Source organism: Phoenix dactylifera, chromosome 3, assembly GCF_051530095.1.
Source record: "Phoenix dactylifera cultivar Ajwa chromosome 3, Ajwa_hap1_PhDact_Kaust_v1.1, whole genome shotgun sequence".
NCBI lineage: Eukaryota > Viridiplantae > Streptophyta > Magnoliopsida > Arecales > Arecaceae > Phoenix > Phoenix dactylifera.
In genome coordinates, this window is record NC_143192.1 from 48,433,531 (window position 1) to 48,455,361 (window position 21,831).

The 21,831-nt window shown below is 36.9% G+C and overlaps 1 protein-coding gene across 8 annotated transcripts in view; it reads right to left on the reverse strand.

Annotated features, from left to right (window-relative positions):
- Positions 1 to 3,874: 3,874 nt before the first annotated feature.
- LOC103710783 (B3 domain-containing protein LOC_Os12g40080-like) overlaps positions 3,875 to 21,831 on the reverse strand; it is a 30,014-nt gene continuing 12,057 nt past the window's right edge. For 5 of the 8 annotated variants that reach the window (XM_039119646.3, XM_088718757.2, XM_089929740.1 and 2 more), the window contains 2 exons: positions 4,273 to 20,450; positions 3,875 to 4,205 (listed from right to left, as the gene is read on the reverse strand). The gene's annotated coding sequence lies outside the window, so the exon portion shown is untranslated. The remainder of the gene's footprint in view (positions 4,206 to 4,272; positions 20,451 to 21,831) is intronic. The other 3 variants (XM_089929743.1, XM_089929741.1, XM_089929742.1) reach the window with 3 other exon arrangements.

Here is a 21,831-nt window from a genome sequence, read left to right on the forward strand (position 1 = left end):
GAGGTTAGGAGAAGAAAATGGCTTGAAGATAATGCAGAAGCATCAAGCAATGATGAGTCTGTAATTTTTGACACATCAACAATTCCCTGGTGGTCATGGGTTAAAAAGGTTCCACCTGCATGAAGCTGAACACCTTAATTGTTTGTTTTGCTTCTCTTCTTTCTAGAATTATGGTACAATCAGTTTTTATTGGTTATTTTAATTTAACCCATTTCAGCATATATATATATATATATATATATATATATATATATATATATATATATATATATATATACGGATGGGTAATTTCTTTTGCAAAGCTCTGTTACTTATAGCTGTTTGGGGTGCTGCTTATGAGAAAGATTAAAGATATTGATACTCTGAAGAAGCTTCTTGATCAGGAAACAACCTTCTATGACAGGCAGTGGTAAGGAACTTGGCAGCACGACGAAATCCCTAGTGTTTCCAATAAAGAATACCTTGATGATCATCTATGTAGTCATTCTCACTTCAACCTATAATTTCTATCTTATGTTGTATATTTTTCTCATTTTTTCACTGTATCATTTTAGAGATGAGCAGTTTTATCCTTTTTTTTTTTTCTCTTCCCCTCCCTCTTCAGAAGACAAAATATGCAAGCACCTATGCTAAAATTGATTATGAAATGATATCAAACGATTTTTGGAGCAGTTTGTCTTTCGTGAAATCCTATTTCTTTGATATGTTTTACATATATTTTTAGTTATCAGCATTTATTTGTAAACCGTGCGGCTCTTTTTAGGATTTCGGCTGCAGAAATATCTGGAGGTTAGGGTCATCGTTGGCCCAATCAATGTCAACGATCCAACGGCTAATCGTCAAGTGCAATGCCTAACGTTGGATCTTTATCGATCCAACGGTTATTATTTATTTCTGTTAGTTACTTGCCTACGATCTTTGGGATAAACTCAGACTCGGTAATCCTGTCCGATAAGGAATAGGAAACCCCTTCCCTCTTATATATGAACGCCTATTTACATGCCTCCTCTTACTCTCTTCTTCTCTCAACCCCTTTTCCTCTCCATTGGCCTCTTCTTCCCTTCTCCCTCTTGCCAAAGCCAATCAATGGCTGCTGGAGACGTGGGAAAACCTCGCCGGCGCACTCCTGATCATCCTCCCTATGCCGTGGTATCATCTCTTTCTCTCTAGCTTTTTTTTTTTTTTTTTTTTTTTATGTATGCATCCATAACAACACATACATTCTTTTCTTTTCTTTTCTTTTCTATTGTCACATTATGGGCATGCAAGGGCAGATGATAGGTGCTGCAATCCGATGTTTAGCGGAGGAAGGAGGCTCTACCATGGCAGCAATTTCTCATTATATTCGATCCAATTACGACGACATCCCGGACGGGCACGACAGGCTCCTTCCATACTACCTCGGCAAGCTCACCGCCCAGGGGGAGTTCGTCATGACCGCACCTGGCCGCTTTCTGGTCGCTGACGCTGCCGCTGCGCCCGGTGGATCATCCAAGCCCATGCACGACAACGACGAGGACTCCACCCAACCGAAGCCCGACGCCCATGAAGGCGACGTCGTCGAGCCCGAGTCCAAAGCAGATCAGGTCGACGGCGACGTTGAATCATCGGGATTTGTACTTGCCTTGCCATGGGAAGCGCCTCCAGTGACTCTGCCTGCGCCTGCGAATAAAGGAGGACATCATGAAGCCAGACCGGCGCCTAGACGTCGTGGTCGTCCACCGAAAGTGTGCCCAAACGCAGGGGGGATGGCCCAAGATAAGGAGGGTGGCAACGATGGGAAGGACGAACAAGATGAGCCAGAGCCCACGCCAACGCAGGCTGAGGACGCTGGCGAGGATAGCCCTTCTTCTTCTCCAAAGCGCCGGGGAAGAGGAAGACCCCCCAAGAGCAAGCGGAACTGTCAATCGAAGCCCACGGTTCAAGGCCACGCTTAGAAGCCAATTGTTGGTTTATCCTTTGGTTTCTTTTCCTTTTCTTTTTGGTTAAAACTATTGTATTTGCTTTATTTGTTGATGCTAGTCACTGAAGGATCGGCAGCAGTAATTAAATCTTTTGAGTAATAGATTTTTAATTTCTTCTAATGGAAAAAAAAGTTGGATAATATTTCTCTTTATTCACCCATATATTGCACTCATTCACTGTCACTCAATATACATGAGCAGGAGATGACAATTGTAAATTTAAAACTACGCCTCCCCACAGTTGTTCTTGAAGGGGGCCAAAAAACATGGTTTCTCTGCACCTCGTAGGGGGGGCCTGGGTTGGTTTTTTCGGGGCCGAGACGCTTTCTCGTACTTTAAAGTAGAAAGTATGGCAGGTAAGGGACACGTTCATCAGGGACTCTTGACAACAATTTAAACTTTCAGTCATTCACGGTGAAGTGGACACCATTTGTAGAATAACTTGGAGGGATATTATCCTATCCGTTAATGGGATTTAATAATTATGAAATACCGGAGAACCTACTTTTTGTGCAATTGGATACCGTGATTACAGCCGGATTCTCTTTGTTTCCGGTGGGAATTGTAACCTTTGGGGAACCGTTTTGAAAAGCATTCTTCAAAAATGAAACAAGAATTGGGCGAGTCTTGTATAATGAAACCAAAAGAAGGAAGCTTTCTTCGGGTGATAGATAATTAAAAATGGATGGATTAAATAAAAAAGGAAAAAAAAAAGATTTCCATAAATCCAAATAGAGCCTAGGTTTATTTACTAAAATTAATACATTTTGACTAAGGGTGCAATCAAATTGAACCGGGTTATGAGTGGTCCTGACTCAACCCGGTTTCTTATTCAAGTACTAATTTTGGACCTATACCTAACTTAATATAAGATTGAATCGGATCTACGACCATAATTTTTGACCCAACCGGTCATTTAGATATATAACTTAATTCCAACTCAAAAAATTTGAATTCCGATTGGATTTATTTGTTTGGGTCTAGCACATCAATTAAAACTCGTTAAGTCTTAAAATCAGTATAATCCACATAAACAATGCGTGCTTTTTTTTCCCCTTGTTCATCAAGGTTTGATTTTGTAAGTTTTTCCTGTATTCAATGTTTCCAGATGTTCAATATCTTGACCAATAGAACAAGGTTAAGATAATAAAATTTCAGGTACTGTATCCCTCTCAAAAGAAAAGAACAGGAATTTTCAATTGCTATAGAATAATAGACAAGCGCAATTGCCATTTTACCGATGGATCTTGGAGTTCAATAATTATTTTGTGAAAAAGAATTCTTATGTTTGTAGTAAAAGAACTTATGATGGGATTGATTTATTGACATCATATTGGGTGAAATCTTGTGATATCAATTTGGATTGCGTAAGATAGCAAGGTATGATATTTGTCCATTGCCATACCAATAGGAGTACGCAGAGAAAAAGAAAAAGGTTGTCCATGCCAAAAGACAAAAGCAGTAGATTAAAATCTACATGCGCGCGTCTCACTGCTGCTCATAATGCTAGACAAGAACATAGAGTAGAATAAAAATCTAGAAAAGCAAAACTCTCACTTCATCCTTTCACAAGAGCAAGCCATCCATATGCCCATCCCCGTGACCGTCCTAATACTGTATATCATCAAGAAGCACAGCAGATTTAAGGAAATGACCAAGATCTCTGGGCTTTGGCTCCACGTTAAGAAGCTCAATTTAAGTGACCGACAACTTCTCAACAAGATCTACAGGGTAAATTAACCTATACTAGAAGGAAACAGTTAGACAACAAGGAGCTCATACAAATGAAGTTGATATCTCTGTACAAGTTTCTAGTTATAATGTGCGTGCTGTTTGTTTCGAGTTGAGAAATATTTCAGCTGCCATGCTGCGAAACTGATATCAACAACCACAGAGCATCCCAAGGTCAATCTCAGGAAAAATTCTAACAATAGTTATAAAAATAGAATCAAGTCAAAAGTTAAGTCTTACAAATCCCAAAAGACCCGAAATAACCTCGCATGAAATTCATAATATTTTTTAAAGCAAAGCTGACCCATATACATGTGATAGTACTCGTTCTAATCTTTTATCTTTAAGAGGAAAGTCATGAGAGGCGGTTGCTCCAAAGACTCACTGTCATATGGATTTGAATAAATCAAACACCTCTCTGTCCATCGGAACTAAAATCTTAGATACCTTCTTCGTTTAGCCACATTGTCAAACATGCAGCAAGCACCACAAGCACTTGAATTTCCTCAACTGCTCAGAGAAAAGGTTGGGGAATCAGTAACGTGCATAAGTTCATAAGCTCAACGGCTTCTCTCACCTTGGCTTGTTTGCAGTGAGTGTTGAGACCGACGACGCAGTGGGTGGTGGACAATCGATGAGCCACACTTCATCTGATCACAAGAAAAACCCATTCAAAGGCAAACAACACAAAAAATCGAAGTGCCATGAAAACATGAAAAAATCAAGCTAAAAAACCAAAAAAGAACAAAGATAGACGCATCATAGGGAGAAAGATCGAAATCCAATCCTACATCCTCCACCCACGGCCAATGGCACAAATCGAAACCATCAGATCAAACAAAAATGACAAATAAGTCCGACCTTTCCAAGAAGCAAAAGCAAGAAAAGCAGGCGAAGCAAATTTGAAGATCAAATGCAGGAAAAAAAGTAGAGACCTACGAGTAATTTGATAAGGAGGAATTTAGGAGGAGTTACAAAAGAAGCTTATCGCCGCCACGCTGCCAGAACCCTAAGTGCCGTTGCTGGAACCTTAAGCGCCGTTGTCGGAGGAGCTCCACTGTTGACCACCGCCCTCTCTCTCTCTCTCTCTCCCACCCTCCCTCTCTCTCCCTCATCCCTCACACCTTCTTCGCCCATCCTTCTCCCTCGCCTCCACGGCTCCACCTCGAAGGCTCGGAATGACAAAACCCTCACTTTCTAAACGCCTGCTCTAGTTCTGGCCTCGAAGCATGATCTCACAAGATTTTAACAAAAAAAGCACGATCTCACAAGATTTTAGCAAAAAAAGCACGATCTCACAAGTTAGAGATCACATAGCTCTAAGCCGGGCCTTAAGCACCCACTCCAACTGAGCGATAACTTGTTTAGTTTGTATCCTGTGGCCCATGAGTCCAAATAATTTTACAGATTCGGATTGAATTGGAGCAGGTCGTAGGATTGTAAATCCAAAATTATCCAAGTTAAGTCAAAATTTAAATAACTAAGATCCGACCCCCAAAATAGAACATATCTAATTCTAAAACCCAAACCAGCCTTTTATAGCATATCTGGGCCTCGTATAGAATGCTTGTTTTACTTGGGTAGCATCGCTCGAACAGCTTTTTTCTTACTTCTTTTTTACACAACTAAATGAACCAGGTTGGTAGATTCCTCCTTTTCGTTTTCGAAAAAGAGAATATATCATATTGTATAATCTTGGTACTCCTAAGTTGCTTCGAAAACATATTCCTAATGTTTTCCAATTTAATTCATGTTACTGGTATATATGAGCATTCACCTTGGCCCTTGTCATTGAGAATGTATTTGGAAAAGCAATCCATACTTCAGCCATAACCTGATACATTCATTCACCATGTCCTTTATTATGAAGTTTAATTTATGCAAATTTTGCTATATATTTAGGAACATGTAAGAATATATTGATCAAGAGAACCACCAATAAGGGTACTATCCATTTATTAGAATGACAGCTTTCCACCTTCGAAATTTTGAGTTGTAGATTCTAATATTTAGTGTTGATCCGACATTCAAAAATTCAGAGTGTACCATACCAAGTTTATTTAACAATACACATTATTGAACTAACTATGTATCGAGCTATATTAACTGTGTTCCAAGTTGACTTAATTATATACCAATCATATTTAACTGTGTACCAAGCTATATTAACTGTGTACTAAGATAAATTCGAACATGGACGATGAAAACACATCACAATTGAACCACAAAATTCGATAAATAGCTTGGTATCGGATCGTTCCAAAAATATTTGAGCGTGCGCCGAAACGATTTTAGAGATAGAAGCATTCATGTACGGGACGTAGGGGAAACTAGTCCAATCTAAAACTAAATTTGAACATATACGACGAGAATGCATCAAAATTGAACTACAAAGTTCGACAAACTGCTTGGTATTGGAACATACCAAAAAATATTCGAGCATCCCGGTGAAATGATGTCAGAGATAACCACATCCATGTTCAAGGATGCACAGTGGAAACCAGACGAAAACATATCTCAAATGAACCACAAAGTCCAACAGACAGCTCGATCAGCTCGATACCGAACCGTACCACAAAATATAAGATCATGCAGGTGAAACAATTAACTCCATATATTACTCCATTATCCTCAATGTACTTACCAAGTACTTACTAAACAGAAATTTAAAAATGTATATTTTTTGAGATAAACATTAGCATAACATCTTATGGACATATGCTGTGTAATTCTTATCTAAAAATTTAGTATTGAAATTCACCATAATTTAAAGTTCCACCTTCAACTTATAATGTGAAGCACATAACTAAGGGAAAATTAGAGATTTCAAAATAATTTGAGTTTCAGATCTTCATATACAACAAGTAATCTTTATATTATTTAGTCGATGACCTTATTACAAGCCCTTCTGTTGTACCTAAGCTTTCTACATTGCCCGCATTTTATATGCCGCAATGAATCTACTTGCGAAAGGATAAAATATGAACCTCTCTAAAGGATAAAATATGAACCTCTTCTTTTTAGGCATGGTTGGATGAGTCTTTGTGATAAAGGATAAAATATGAACCTATCTAAGGCACTTTGGCGCTTCTCGATATCAAGAATTGGACTAATAGCTTCAGTTTATGTTGCTCTATACAATTTAGATTGAAAACAATTAATAGTGAAGTGGCACAATGGTCTACAAGCCTTATCAATGCATGCACACGCATGCTTACATAGATAGGCAACCAAAGTTCAGTCCATTACTTCTGCTGTCACATTAAGAAAAATGGATTTGCCCTTGATAGGCAACTACATTGAAATTAGTAAGCAATTCCAAAACCATATAACAAAAAGCCCATGATTTGCTGTTAAATAAGATATATCAAAACTTGAATTGATAGCAGAAAGTTACATGAAATAATAGACAATTAAAAGCTGCCATCAATTTTTTATTCTTCGTTTTCTTTTAAAGAGAGATATTATTACCACCATGTTCCAAATCACGAGAGAAGGGTCAGGAAAAGACAGGAAGGCAATTGGAAATTATGCTAATAAAGGATGAGCATTTTTGTTGAACTCAATCAACATACTGTTCAAACTGTATTCTGAATTTTGATGTTATATAATCATGAAAATCATTCTACCTAAATCAAGAAATATTTTAAGTTTTAGCAGAGGTGGGGTCAACCAGAAGATACGGTACGAAGGTCTTGGCTCAACTTGAGATAACAAACCAACATAGTTGGTTCACGTGTAGTCGTATATATTTGGAGCTTTATGAGTTTTTCTTTTTCTAAGTTTGCTTCAAGATTCAAGCCAGTGCCCGGAGTCATTTTGTAGCAGCCAAAAGGGCTCATTATCATTCGAAGCAAGCTTAGGGACATGAGCACAAATCACATAACAAATAAATTGAGTCCACAGTCAACGAAAATCTTATATTCTCTGAAAGAACTTACAGAGTAAAGTTGACAACGACTCGAGAGAGAGCTTCTCAAACGTACCATGTGCTGAGAGAAATTGCTGCCCGTAAAGTTGAGAAAAGAGAAAGTATTTGTCTCAAAATGATCACAATAATAATATTCTACCCAGTTCACACAGCGGCCGCATCACCCTGCCATTCTGGTATCTGGAGGACCTAAAAACAAATCCAACAAACAGAAAAAAAGAGAGAAAAAAAAAAGAAAAACAAAACAGCAGAGAATACAAGAACATTGTCTTCAGAAGAATACATGAGCTCATCTTCTACTCAACACTAAATATTAGAGTCTACAACTCAAAATTCCGAAAGTGGAAAGCATGATAAGCATCATTCTGTCAAATGGATAATACCCTTATCGGTGGTTCTCTTGGTTTTGCAATGATCAATATATTCTTACATGTTCCAAAATATATAGCAAAATTTGCATAAATTAAATTTCATGGCCATAATAAAGGAAATGGTGAATGAATGTAACAGGTTATGGCTTAAGTACGGATTGGTTTGCCAAATACATTCTCAATGACAAGGACCAGGGTGAGTGCTCATATATACCAGTAACATGAATTAAATTGGAAAACATTAAGAATATGTTTCCAAAGCAACCAAGGAGTACCAAGATTATACAATATGATATATTTTCTTTTTCGAAAACAAAAAGGAGGAATCTACCAACCTGGTTCATTTAACTGTGTAAAAGAAAGTAAGAAACATGCTGTTCAAACGATTCTACCAAAATAAAACAAACATGACAAGGCCCAGATATGCTTCGTCGCCTAACTGATTCCACAAGGACACCACAACTGGACATGGGGTTGGCTTTGGCCTTTGGAAAGAGAAGCACATAATACAGTGTAAAGCAACCATATATACCGTTAAGCTATCCAGCTAAAGGGAAACAATTACCGATCAGAGCTAGAGTCTAGATCGAAAACTTGATGGTCCAGGTCTATATATTGGGGGACTGCAGTGCTTGCGACCTCGAGAGGATTCAAACTTCCACATAAATATATACCACCACCACTATCATCTACTTGCATGGTTGTTGGAGTGTTTGTTTAACATTTTCATTCTTTCCGGGCATTGGATGGAAATAAAGGCCATTATTTGCCCAATTGCCTGTATTGCTTAAAGAAAAAAATAGAGGAAATTAATTCCCATCCTACCGATGACCATAGTATAACAAAATTAATTCTCCGTTTTGCCAAATCTCTTTTTTCCCATTGGGTTCAATCTCTCTATAAAATGTGAACCGAAAACTATCCCAATTCTTAGTCTATTAATACGCAAAAAGCGTCCATAAAAAATAATCCTCCCCACTCTATGTCATCATTTTCATCATAACAAATGTTGAAATAGCATTCTACAGAATCTCTTCATCCCCATCCTACCGATGACCATAGTATAACAAAATTAATTCTCCGTCTGCCAAATCTCTTTTTCCCCATTTGGTTCAATCTCTTAATAAAATGTGAACTGAATACAGTCCCAATTCTTAGTCAATTAATACATAAAAGGCGTCCGTAAAAAAGAATCCTCCCCACTCTATGTCATCATTTCCTTCATAGCAAATGTTGAAATAGCATTCAACAGAATCTCTTCATCCCTTCCTGCCTTTTCAGTTGTCATGGCTTCAAAGAACACAGGTAGCCCAGTTTTCATGGCTATTTGTTCTTATGGTAGCGAAGCCCATATTATTTCCATCTCTGAGGATACAAATTTCAATCGAATTTACAACGAAATAGTAGAAAGATGGAGACACCTATCTGTTACAATGGTAGAAGTAAAATTTTATTTTCCAAACAACTATAAAATGCTTGTTACGCTCATGGGCGATAAGGATATTCGAAATATGCATCAAATACATAACTTAAATGCGTCGGTGATCAAGATGGTTGTTAGTCATTCTCAATGCTTGACTAAAGCTGCTGATGTGATAATCGATATGAGATAATGCACAAGATATTTGCATCCCATTTTGTTTTGGTGCTCTTAGTTTTAATTAGTCTTGTATTGCATATATAACTAATTAGTTTGTGCAATTTATTTTAAGCACAAAATTGATTGTTAAATATAATATTTTTTTCTAAAAAATATTGCAGGGACAGTGGCCCATCTCAAAATATTGAGTGTAGATGCAGTTGCAAAAATGATTTAAAGAGTAGCTCCTCATTACCTCTTTTGGTAGCTTAAGTAATACGATTGAGGTATCGAAGAAACAAGAGCCGCAATTGAAAAGGAACCTAGTCAAAGAAATTCTTTAGATGCTTGGAAAATCTCTATAGAGTATATTGGTCAGAAGTTCAAGAATGTGGAAACTCTTCGTGACACAATTCACAACTTCTGCATCGCAAAATTGTAGATATTTTTTGTTTGTAAAGAACGATCGTTAGCGACTAACCGTGAAATGTTCATATGAATAATGTGAATAACATTCACGCCTCTCGAAATGAAAATCAAGAAAGGTTTGCAATTAAAACAATGAACAATAAGCATACATGCGGAGGGCTGCAAGTTTGGTCTCACCATATTGTTAAAAAAAAACTTCAAAATATGTCGTTATATAGTACTGAATTCCTATATCATCAAGCTTGGATAATTGGATACACTTTATGGTCACATATCACTATCTTATAATTGGATACGGTAGTATTGCGACGCCATTCTTCAGACCAACCCCGGCAGCATATCGAAGTATAAAATAAGTGAATGTCGATTCACATGCCTATTCATTTCATTCAATGTTTCAATAACAAGTTTCATATAAAGATGCAGACGGTTGATTTTTATGAATGGAACATTTATAAAGCATAAGGATGGAGGTGTACTACTAAGGGCGACTTCCAAAGATGCCAATGATGATATGTCCCGCAATAGCTTATGTTATGGTTGATACAAAGACTGATGACAATTTGGAGTGGTTTTGTCGGATTTTGAAAGAAGCAATTCATACTTGCAGTGACTATCATGGTCAACAGTTCATGATTGTGACGGATATACATCAGAAAAATTATTAAATTAGTGTCTAAATACTTTTCTAATAGTTACCACTCAACCTTGTATCTGTCACAGTGTCACATGAAAGACAACTTCAAGAATCAAATTTGCAGCAGCATTTTATAAAATTTCAACCTAAAAGTTTAATAACTAATTTTGGTGGCCCTAAATATACTCTTTTGATAATTATCAATGCAGATGCTTCTCCATTATTGTGCAGCTAAGAGAAAGAAGCTGCATGATTTATTAAATGCTAATATATATCCTCCAAGGTTGAATATTTTGTAGAAGATAATTAGCAAGCTTACATCAGAACCCGGAATATTGAACAAATGCAGTCTTTCAAAGTCCGCACTAGGGTATATGACATCTAATGTGGCAGTGTTTTAATAATTAAATCAAGAAGGCTTGGTATCTTTCCGTTCCTCAGCTGGTAGACCATATCAGGCTTCAAATAATTCAATTGATGCATAAAGGACGTAGTCAAGGTTACAATATTCAAACCCATCTATGCCCCGATCTTGAAAAAGTATGGTATAAAAATGAAAACAAGCGCAGATTATCTGTATTTACGTCAAACATGATATATGACGTAAAGGATACAAAATACGCATGTAAAGTTGACCTCCAGAATTGCACCTACTCTTACGGTGAGTGGTGAATCTTTTGCATGCCATATAAGCATGCATATGCATACATTGATAAGGTCAGTAGATCATTGTATCATTTCACTGATAATTGTTTCCAAGCTAAATTATACAGAGCACCATATGCCTAAGCTATTAGTCCAATTCATAATATTGAGCAGCCCAAGAGTGCCTAAGAGAGATTCATATTATACCTCCTATTATAAAGACTTATCAAAGCAGGCCTAAAGAGAAAAGAAGACCTTTGTACGTAGTCATTACGACATATAAAATGCGGGCGATGCGAAAAGCTTGGGCACAAAAGAAAGACTTGTAATGAGGTAATTGACTAAATAATATAAAGATTACTTGTTATGTGTGAAGATTTAAGACTCAACGTGCCGGTGAAACGATGTCAGAGACATCCGCATTCATATACGAGAATGCACAGTAGAAACTAGTCCAATCTAAGCCTAAATTCGAACATGGATGACAAGAATGCATCTCCATTGAACCACAAAGTTCGACAAACGACACGGTAATGGATCGTACCAAAAAATATTCGAACGTGCCAGTGAAACGATGCCCGAGATAGATGCATCCATGTTCGGGGATGCACAGTGAAAACCAGTCCAAGCTAAGCCTAAATTTGAACATGGATGACGAGAACGCATCACAAATGAACCACAAAGTTCAACAAACAGCTCGATATTGGTCCTTATTAAAAAATATTCGAGTGTGCTGGTGAAACAAGTTAACTCTATATATCACTTCATTATCCTCAATGTACTTACGAAGGGCATGCTAAACAGAAACTTAAAATGCATAAAAGTTAGCATAACATATTATGGATATATACTATTTGATTCTCATCAAAAAATTTAGTAATGATATTCACCATAATTTAAAGCTCCACCTTCAACTTATAATGCGAAGCACGTGACTAGGTGAAAAATTAGAAATTAGAGTTTCAGATCTTTATATATAACAAAGAATCTCCATATTATTTAGTCAATGATCTCATTACAAATCCTTCTGTTGTGTCCAATCTTTTTGCATCGCCCGCATTACATATATCGTAATGACTCTACTTGTGAAAGTATTCTCTTCTTTTTAGGCCTGCTTGGATGAGTTTGTGATAGGGGGTAGAATATGAATCTTCGAGGCACTATAGGCTCCTCAATCTTAGAAATTGGACTAATAGCTTCGGCATATAATGCTCTATACAATTCAGCTTGGAAACAATTACCAGTAAAGTGGTACAACGATCTACCGGCCTCATCTATTTATGCACATGCATGCTTAAATAGTATGTAGAAGATTCGCCACTCGCCGCAAGAGTAGGAGCAATTTTAGAGGTCAATATTGCATGAGTACGTACTTTTTACGTTGTCTGCGTAAACACAGATAATCAAAGCTCATTTTTGCATTTTTATACAAGACTTTCTCAAGATCGGAGCATAGATGGGTTTGAATACTGTAATCTCGATTATGTCGTTTATGCATCAATTGCGTTATTTAAAGCCTCATATAGTCAACCATTTGAGGTACGAAAAGATGCAGAGTCTCCATGATTCAACTACTAAAACACTGCCACATTAGATATCATAATACCCCAATGCGGATTTGGAAAGACTGCATTTGCCCAATTCTCCAAGTTTGCATACAGGAGAGGTTCTCGTCCTTGGGGCTTCTAATGTAAGTTAGCTAATTACTTTCTGAAAAATATTCAGCCTTGGAATATAGCCAGCAACATTTAACAAATTAAGCTTCTTTCTCTCAACTACATGATAATGAATAATCACTTCCATTGATAATTATCAAAAGATCTTATCTAGGGCTGCCAAAATTAGTTATTAAACTTCTAGGTTGAAATTTCTGAAAATGACGCTGCATACTTGATTCTTGAAGTTGTCTTTCATGTGACAGATACAATATGAGTGGTAATAATCAGAAAAATACTTCGGCACTGGTTTAATATTTTTTTGATGTCTATCCATCGTAATCGTGAACTGTCGACCACGATAGTCATTGCAAGTATTAATTGTTTCTTTCAAAATCCAACAAAATCGTTCTCTATTGCCATCAATCTCTATCAACCATAGCATAAGCTATGGGGAACAGAATATTATTGGCATCTTTGGAAGTCGCGCTATGTAGCACACCTCCGTCCTTATGGTTTATAAATGTTCCATCTATAAAAATCAGAGGTTTACATTTTTTATGAAACCTATTATTAAAGCATGAAATGAAATAAATAGGCGTATAAATCGACCTTCATTTATTTCATACTCCGCTATATTGCTGAAGTTGGTCTGAAGAATAGCGTTGCAATACCAACGTATGCGATTATAAGATAATGACCTGTGACCATAAAGCTCCTTCATAACCACCGTCTTCCTATGCCAAGCTTGATACGAAAATTCAATACTATATTCTCAACGAATATTGTTTACCATATCATTTGTCTTATATAATGGCTAATTTTAAAGTTTTTCTTTAACAATATTCGAAACCCAATGTTTTGAAGCCTTAGGATGAGACCGAACTTGCAACCCTCCACATGTATTCTTACCGTTTATTGTTTTAATCGCAAATCTTTCTTAATTCCTAAGTCGAGAGGCATGAAAACGCCAATCACATTCTTCATATGCACATTCCACGGTCACTCATTGACGATCGTTTTTCACAAACAAAAAATTTCTACAATTTGCAATGTAGAAATTGTAAATTACGTCACAAAAAATTTTCACATCCTTGAACTTCTGACCAACATCCTATATAGAGATTTTCCAAATATCCAAATAATTTTTTTGATTAGGTTCCTCTTCAAATGTGGCTCTTGTTTCTTCAACAACTCGACCGAATTACTTGAAATACCAAAAGAGGTAAAACACGAGGAGCCACATTTTCAATCATTTTTGCAACAGCATCTACACTCAACATTCTGAGATGGGCCACTATCCTAGCAATATTTTTTAGAAAAATTCAGCATATTAACAATCAATTTTGCGCTTAAAAAAATGCACAAATTAAAAAGTTATATATGTAATACAATGCTAATTAAAACTAAGAATATCAAAACAAAGAGAGATGCAAATATCTTGTGCAATACCTCATATTACCACATTAGCAACTTTAGTCAACAATGGAGAATGACTAACAATCATCTCGATCATCGGCACATTTAAGTCGACGTATATTTGATGCATACTCCGAACATTTTTATCGCCCATGAGCATAACAAACATTCTGGACTTGTTTGAAACATAAAATTTTACTGCTATCATTGTAGCAGATAGATGTCTCGACCTTTCTACTATTTCGTCGTAAATTTAATTGAGATTTGCATCCTCAAAAATGAAAATAATATGGGCTTCGGTACCAATAAGAACAAACAGCTATAAAAACCGTGCTATTCGTGTTCTTTGAAGCCGTGACAACTGAAAAAGTAGGAAGAAATGAAGAGATACTCCAGAATACTATTTTAACATTTGCTGAGAGGGAAATGATAACATAAAGTGGGGAGGATTCTTGTTTACGGACGTCTTTAAAGCATTAACAGACTAAGAATTGCAACTGTTTTCAGTTCATATTTTATAGAAAGAGAACTAAATGGAAAAAAAGAGTTTTGACAAACGAAAAAGAGATTTTGCTCACTTGAAAAAAATGTGCGATGATAAACCGATTTAGGAAACAATACAGAAGTTATTTCAATAAATGAAATAATTTTCATAAACAATAGATATGGGGTATCGGGATTAATTACCTTAACTGAAATCACCTAGGATATCTAAAATAGCTATTGGGGACTAGAAATTAGGAATTGCGATAATTGTGGATCGAAAATAGCAGTTCCAATCAAGAGGAAGATTTTGTTATATCGTTGTCATCAAAATCTATGGTGCTTTAAAATTTGTGCTCAAAATGCAAAATGATACAATGTTCGTTGGGCCTTACCACGCTCGTGAACAGAAGATCCAATAATGGCTTTGGAGACAAAAGGAAGCGAAATTCTTAAAGTCACCCATAGAAGAAAAAATCAATTGGACCAGAGGACCTTCTTCCCTATCTAATAATGGTGACAATTTACTTGCCTGCAAAATAGCTAATTGACACGCCTAAGAAGACATGCAAAGAAGTGAAAAAATGACCTTTATAGGTCATCCACCATCAACTCAGTATTTATGTGCACGTTCATTCATTTACGATGGAAATGTACAAAAAACAGCATGTATGCATGCATCTCTTTAAGCAATATAAGAACACCAGCATGGCCAAAATTTGTGCAAGACCATGAGTCTTACTTCTACTTCAACTGCACTCTTCTATAAGTTAACGTACACCTACAAAATCGTTCTATAGTACATGATTAAGAACGAGAAAGATACAAAAGTTCACGTACTAAATTAATACATATTTTATCACAAGGTCGGCGAAACTATCTAGTTCGGGGCATCCCAAGCCGTATCGGTCGCGGACCGAAACAGTTTTAGTGATAAAAACAAGACCGACACCAGAGAGAAAAAAAACGAAGGAAAAAGAGAGAAGGGAAGAAAGGAAGAGGGAGAGAATGGTTGAAGTCGGCCAACGGAGGCCAAGGAGTCGCAGTGCACGACGAGTCCCGCCGGTCCCTATTTCCTTTCGAAACAGGGGCTGAAGGGAGCCCTTTTATTTTGGGAGTTTTTAAATGAAAGTCGGCAATTAATTTGCCGACTTTCACTTAAAAAGGTCAAAAATTAAAAGCCCCCTCTGATGCCTGTTTCGAACGAAACAGGGGACCGGAGCAAAGCCGTTCTTCTATGGCTTCCCGGCGGCTCTCCGATCTCCGCCTCCTCCGCACGGCGGCTCCCCGGCCCTCCGCTGGCTTCTCTCGACGTCCCGCTTCTCTCTCTTCTCCTCTCTCGTTCTCCCTCTCTTGTGTTACTTCTACTGTGTCGGTACAGGCCTAGCCCGGCACGACGCGGACTCGTACCCACTCGTGACGCCGGGCAACCATTATGGTGCCCGATAGCGGTTCCGCCGATCCTGTTTTATCAAATTCATCTAAAACAATTGTAATTGATTGCACTACATCCATAGATCAAGTATTTCTTCCATTTGACTAAACCACAAGAATAACACAAGCCTAGCACTAGAACATGTATAATTATATTTATATATACGAATGTATGCACTCAAAAAATCAATTTTTTTCATGCACATTAATAGAGTTATGTTGCAGATATGTACATATACGGGCATGTACAAAAGAAAAGATTTTCAGATAGAAAATCCCAATTCAAATATATTAACAGAAATAGCAAACTGAATGTTTTATTGCTTACATTTTGGTTTTAGTGAAGAGTATTATGCGCACACAGACAATGCATCCAAGGGCCTCACAAAAAGCTTATTATTACCTTAGCAATCCAACAGAAAGAATGACAGCAGAGATTGATTGAGCATCATAAAACATAAGTAAAGACAAGAATGATATGAGTTACCAAAAAAAAAAAAAGATAATGATATGTAGACAACCTTCCACCCCCACCACCAAAAAAAGCCATATATACTAGTAAGTGAATCATTGTTTGAAGATGGGGCACACTTCTAAAAGACTACCATTATGATTATCTGACGAGATGCTTATAAAAGTTGTAGGAAATGGTCTTGATATGTATAAATTAATAAGCTGCTGCTAAAAGAATTAACTACAATATTTGACAAACAAAGAAAACAAAAAAGTTAGAAAGAAAAATGGCATGTGGATTTGAGTAGGACGAAAGGCATATATGCAGCAGGCCTTGATACACCATTTAGAAGCAACAGGAATACAATCCAAGTGTTTGAAGCATAAACGTATACATGCAAAGCAAATTACCACTACCTCTGTGGATACAAGCAAAAGAAAAAGAAAAATTAAAGCAGATAAAGTAGTGACATAAGCAATTGAAGGGTGGTATCAACAAGGTTGAGAACATAATCAAGTGGGTAACTTTACCAGCTCTGGAGAAGTTTGCGAGCAGGCTCCCACAGCACAACGCAGAAAATATAACAAGAGAGAATCTCTCATAATGCCCCATCAGCCATCAAACAAGGCATGGTATAGGAGCAGTGATACAAAAACCAGCTCCAGTTATCACAATAGTTTGGTATGGGAATGCAGAATTTTCTTTTATGGTCTTGAGGATAGCATTAGAGCATTTTCCTTTGTCATAAAATTGCTTAAGGTAAAAGAGTAGGGGAAAACAATAGAATGTGAAAAGTGGAGAAAATAATTCCTTAGAAAGAGCAGATTCAAACCCTACCACCCATCTTCAAGCAGCCTCCAAATCTTATGAATTCTTTGGAAAAACATAGAAACAACTCATTATAAGAAATTATTATTAGCAAAGAAACTAAGAGAAACCTTAAAAAATCTTGAAAAAGAAAAAAGATTAGAAAACCAAACAATAGGAGAGGTAAAGGAGGGTCAGATTCATCATTTGGTCCAGTATTGTGTTTTCAGTTTGCATTTCTCTGAAATGGCCACAAAAGATTGCCTGCAGAGCAGCAGACCATCCAATAAGATCACCTTGCCATTAGAAATTCTCAATTTCTACTCCACAATGCAGCAAAAACTCTCATTCAATACAAGATAAAAAAGATATAAGAAAGAAGAAAAGAGAGAGAGAACCAAAATGTCACTATTATTAATCACCTGGAAGAACAGAAACACGAACAAGAATATGAAAGAGAAGGACCCTGTGATAATGAAAAGAGGCTTAGAATGGTTGCTGGAGGAACAGCAGACCTTCTAGAGCTTCATAGGCAAGAGAAAAGACATGCAAAGAATAGGAGAAATAACCCTTATAAGTCACCCATCATCGCCTCAATACATACACACTCGCATGTAGACAGAAGAAGAGGAGGAGGAGGAGGTGCTCAGAGGAATTCTTGAATCAATAGGACTGAAAGATCCCCCCCTCAAGGATTCTTGAAGCAACAGGTCTGAAAAATTCGCCCTCCTCTTCCCTATATAACAATGGTTGCAGACTGGTTGCCTGCAGAACAGCAGACCTTGTGCAGTTGCCTATTTCTTCTAAACAAGAAAACATGCAAGGAAGAGGAGAAATGAACCTTACTCACCTCAATACATGCATGCTCACACACACACATGGAGGAGGAGGAGAAGGCTCAGAGGAATTATTGAATAAATAGGACTGAAAAATCCCCCCTCTTCTTCCCCATCTAACAATGATTGCAAGACTGGCTGGCTGCCGAGCCATCTTACCTATTGTTAGAGAAGAAGACATGCAAAGAAGAGGAGAAATGACCCTCATAAGTCACCAATTGTCACCTTATTAAACACACTCTCAGACACAAATACGCACAATGATTGCAGAGTTGTTGCCTGCAGAATAGCAGGCCTTCCAGAGCTATCATACCTATTGCAGAGAAGAAGCCGTGCAAAGAAGAGGGAAAATGACACTTGTAAGTCACCGAACATCAACTTAATACACACCACTTTCATACGCACATATGTAGTGATTGCTAGATTGGTTGCATGCAGAACAGCAGGCCTTCCAGAGCTGCCTTACCAATTGCTAGAGAAAATGACATGCAAAGAAGAGGAGAAATGACATAGGTCACCGATCATCACCTCAATACACGCGCACCCTCAAACATACATGTATACAGGAAGAAGAAGACAGAGGAGGAGGAGCGGCTTGTTTACCAACATCCAAGATCTGATAAGTGGAAGAACTTGGTTGTTCACAGAGATCCAAGAACTGGCTTTTCTGAGAAGTGGGTGGTCTTTTATAAGGTATTGCATTAAATAAGTGGGTTCATCAGCACATTGAAATATTACCCAAATTTACCCCAAGAGGTTTGCAACCAATTAAGAATTAACAACACTTTTTAGATCAAGATCAGGACAGCTCAGTGAGGCATGCATGGTTTAATTTAGTGCACCACTCTTTAAATTGATGTCCAGAACTATGTGTTTACAGTTTTCAATAGATTTGAAAGTGAAATCTTCTCTCCAAAATTGCCACTGTATCCATGCAAGCATGCTAAATGGAGACAAGAATCACACATTTAAAGAATAACGTCAAGTGATTGGTTTATTATTAAACTGGGCTAGCAGTTTGCCTCTATATTTTCTTAGGATATCATGGAAGTTTGAACACCACTTGCACATCTCATTTATTTATTTTAAGTTGATGGGTTACATCATTTTACTTTTACAACAAAGACTAATTTTGATCCATATCGTTGATACTTAGAGCTATGCTTAAATACATACTCGATCTCACTACCATGAATGAGACTTCTATTTATGTCATTAAAATTAAAAAGATTAAGAAAACTCACAAGTCTAGGAAAAGTAAATAACCATTGCCCACATCCTCCCTCAGTACCATACCATATTTATGCGGAATGTTATCTTCAAAAATTTGCCATAAACAATATTTCTTTGGGTTATAAGGAATATAACAGAGGGAGTAGGATAAAATCCCAATGGAGAAGGATAGTACCAAATCTCGCAAGCTAAACCAGCCAACCCATTCCCATATGACATGTCACTTTACTTCTCTTGTTTGTTCAGTATTTTCACACTAACCTATAATATTATAATGCAAGCAGACACACATCTAGTAATTCCAACCAATTGATCGCAGGAACCAAATTTGTTCTCACCTGGCACATGATAATGTTACCATCATTAGTAGATGAAGCCAAACACAGATCCACTCCTATGATTATCAAAGGCATGTAACAAAGCCGTAGAAATTTCTGATACCTGCTAGACTATTCACACAATAAAATCATACGATAATAAGCAACAAATGTTAGATAATCTACAGCAAAATGTCTAAATCCTTGGGCAGCATTCAGAGAACAAAAACAAAACAAAAAAGAAAAAGAGCATCATCAGGTTAGGAACAAATAGCATAATCCCTTTGAGCAATAATTATTCTTGAGTACTGTACTAATGAAAAAGATGAAATACAAGACATGTCATAGGCGCAAGGTAGATATACATAATTAAAACTATTCTAGATTCTCCTACAGCACCACAATTATTTCAGACAAGCTTAAAAGAACCTTTTATCACCATTAGTTCCACTGACCAATACATTTGCTGTCACCACCATCCATATGATCTATTTTTAACCACAATTATTTTTACAGGAAGATCCCCTGCAAAAGAAATTAGTTTCATAAATAGCCACATGAGCAATTGAACATGAAAAATCAGACAATAAATGCCTATGTTAATAAGCTGCCCATGGACATATAGCACTCAAATATACCAAGAAAAATGCTAGTAAGAATGGTCCTATTCTTTCGCAGCACAGAGTATGAATTGAACTGATACCTCAAATTTTGCAACAAATAGGACAAAATTTTCTCTTTATGCAGTAATAAGCAATCACGTCACATCAACTTAACAAAAATGTATAATACAATGTAGCTTACCCATGTGACAGTATACACCATAAGAAATGCTTATGGATTGTATTCTCTAATTTAACCATGGCCAACAAGCTTCAGCAATTAGTTTTATTAATGGAAATAATTGTCGTCACCATTCTTTATGATCGATTCATCACAATATTTTTCTCCTTTCCAGGTTAATCTAGTCAAAAGCAATTTAACTCCCTCTACAATCAAACACAAAGTATATACACATGCATATGTATATATTTTTACTACCTTAAACATTCAATTAAAGCAAGGCAACATCTTGTGAGTTTTTCATGACCCAGTTAGGAACTGCAAGTAGTAAGTTGATGAAATCTTTGAATACAAGATATCTATCATATTTGAATATTGTGTGGAAACTCATATATCTAAAAATGTTTTGCACTGGTAAACATGCAGACTGTAGACAAAGAGGGGAAAGAGAACGATAAAAGGAATAAAGAAACTACAAAGGAACTCACCTCCACATAGGCATTTTTGATCCAAAGGATTAAGACTAGGATGGCTTTCAAAGGATGTGATTTACAAGATGAAAATCAAAGAACAAAATATTAAGATGTGTGTCTTAAAATTAGAACTTCCTCAAATTAGATGCTTAAGTCCACCATTCTGATTGTGATCTTGAGAATTTATTTTTGTTAAAAAAAGTATTAGAAAATTTAAGGGAAGTGGGTAACCTTACTCGCGAAATTTCTTTGCAGCTCCCGTGGCTCCTTCAATGGTGCAAAGAAACAAACTCCAATTGGTATGGCAACATAAAATTTTCTTTAGAGGAATGGAGGATAGCACTAAAGAGTTTCCACGTTTTGTCATAACGTTGGTTAAAGGGATATAAAGAAGATCAGAACCCTTATTTCCTTGAATGCTATTATAAACCCTAACGCCAAGCGTATAATATCTCGTTCTCGGCAAAAAGAATAGTAAATTAGATGCGTACGTCCACCATTCTGACTGTGATCTTGAGAATTTATTTTTTAAAAAAAAGTATTAAAAAGTTCAAGGGAAGTGGGACCTTACCGCGATATTTCTTTGCAGCTCCCGGGGCTCCACGAATTAAAATTTTCCTTCGAGGAATGGAGGATAGCATTAAAGAGAT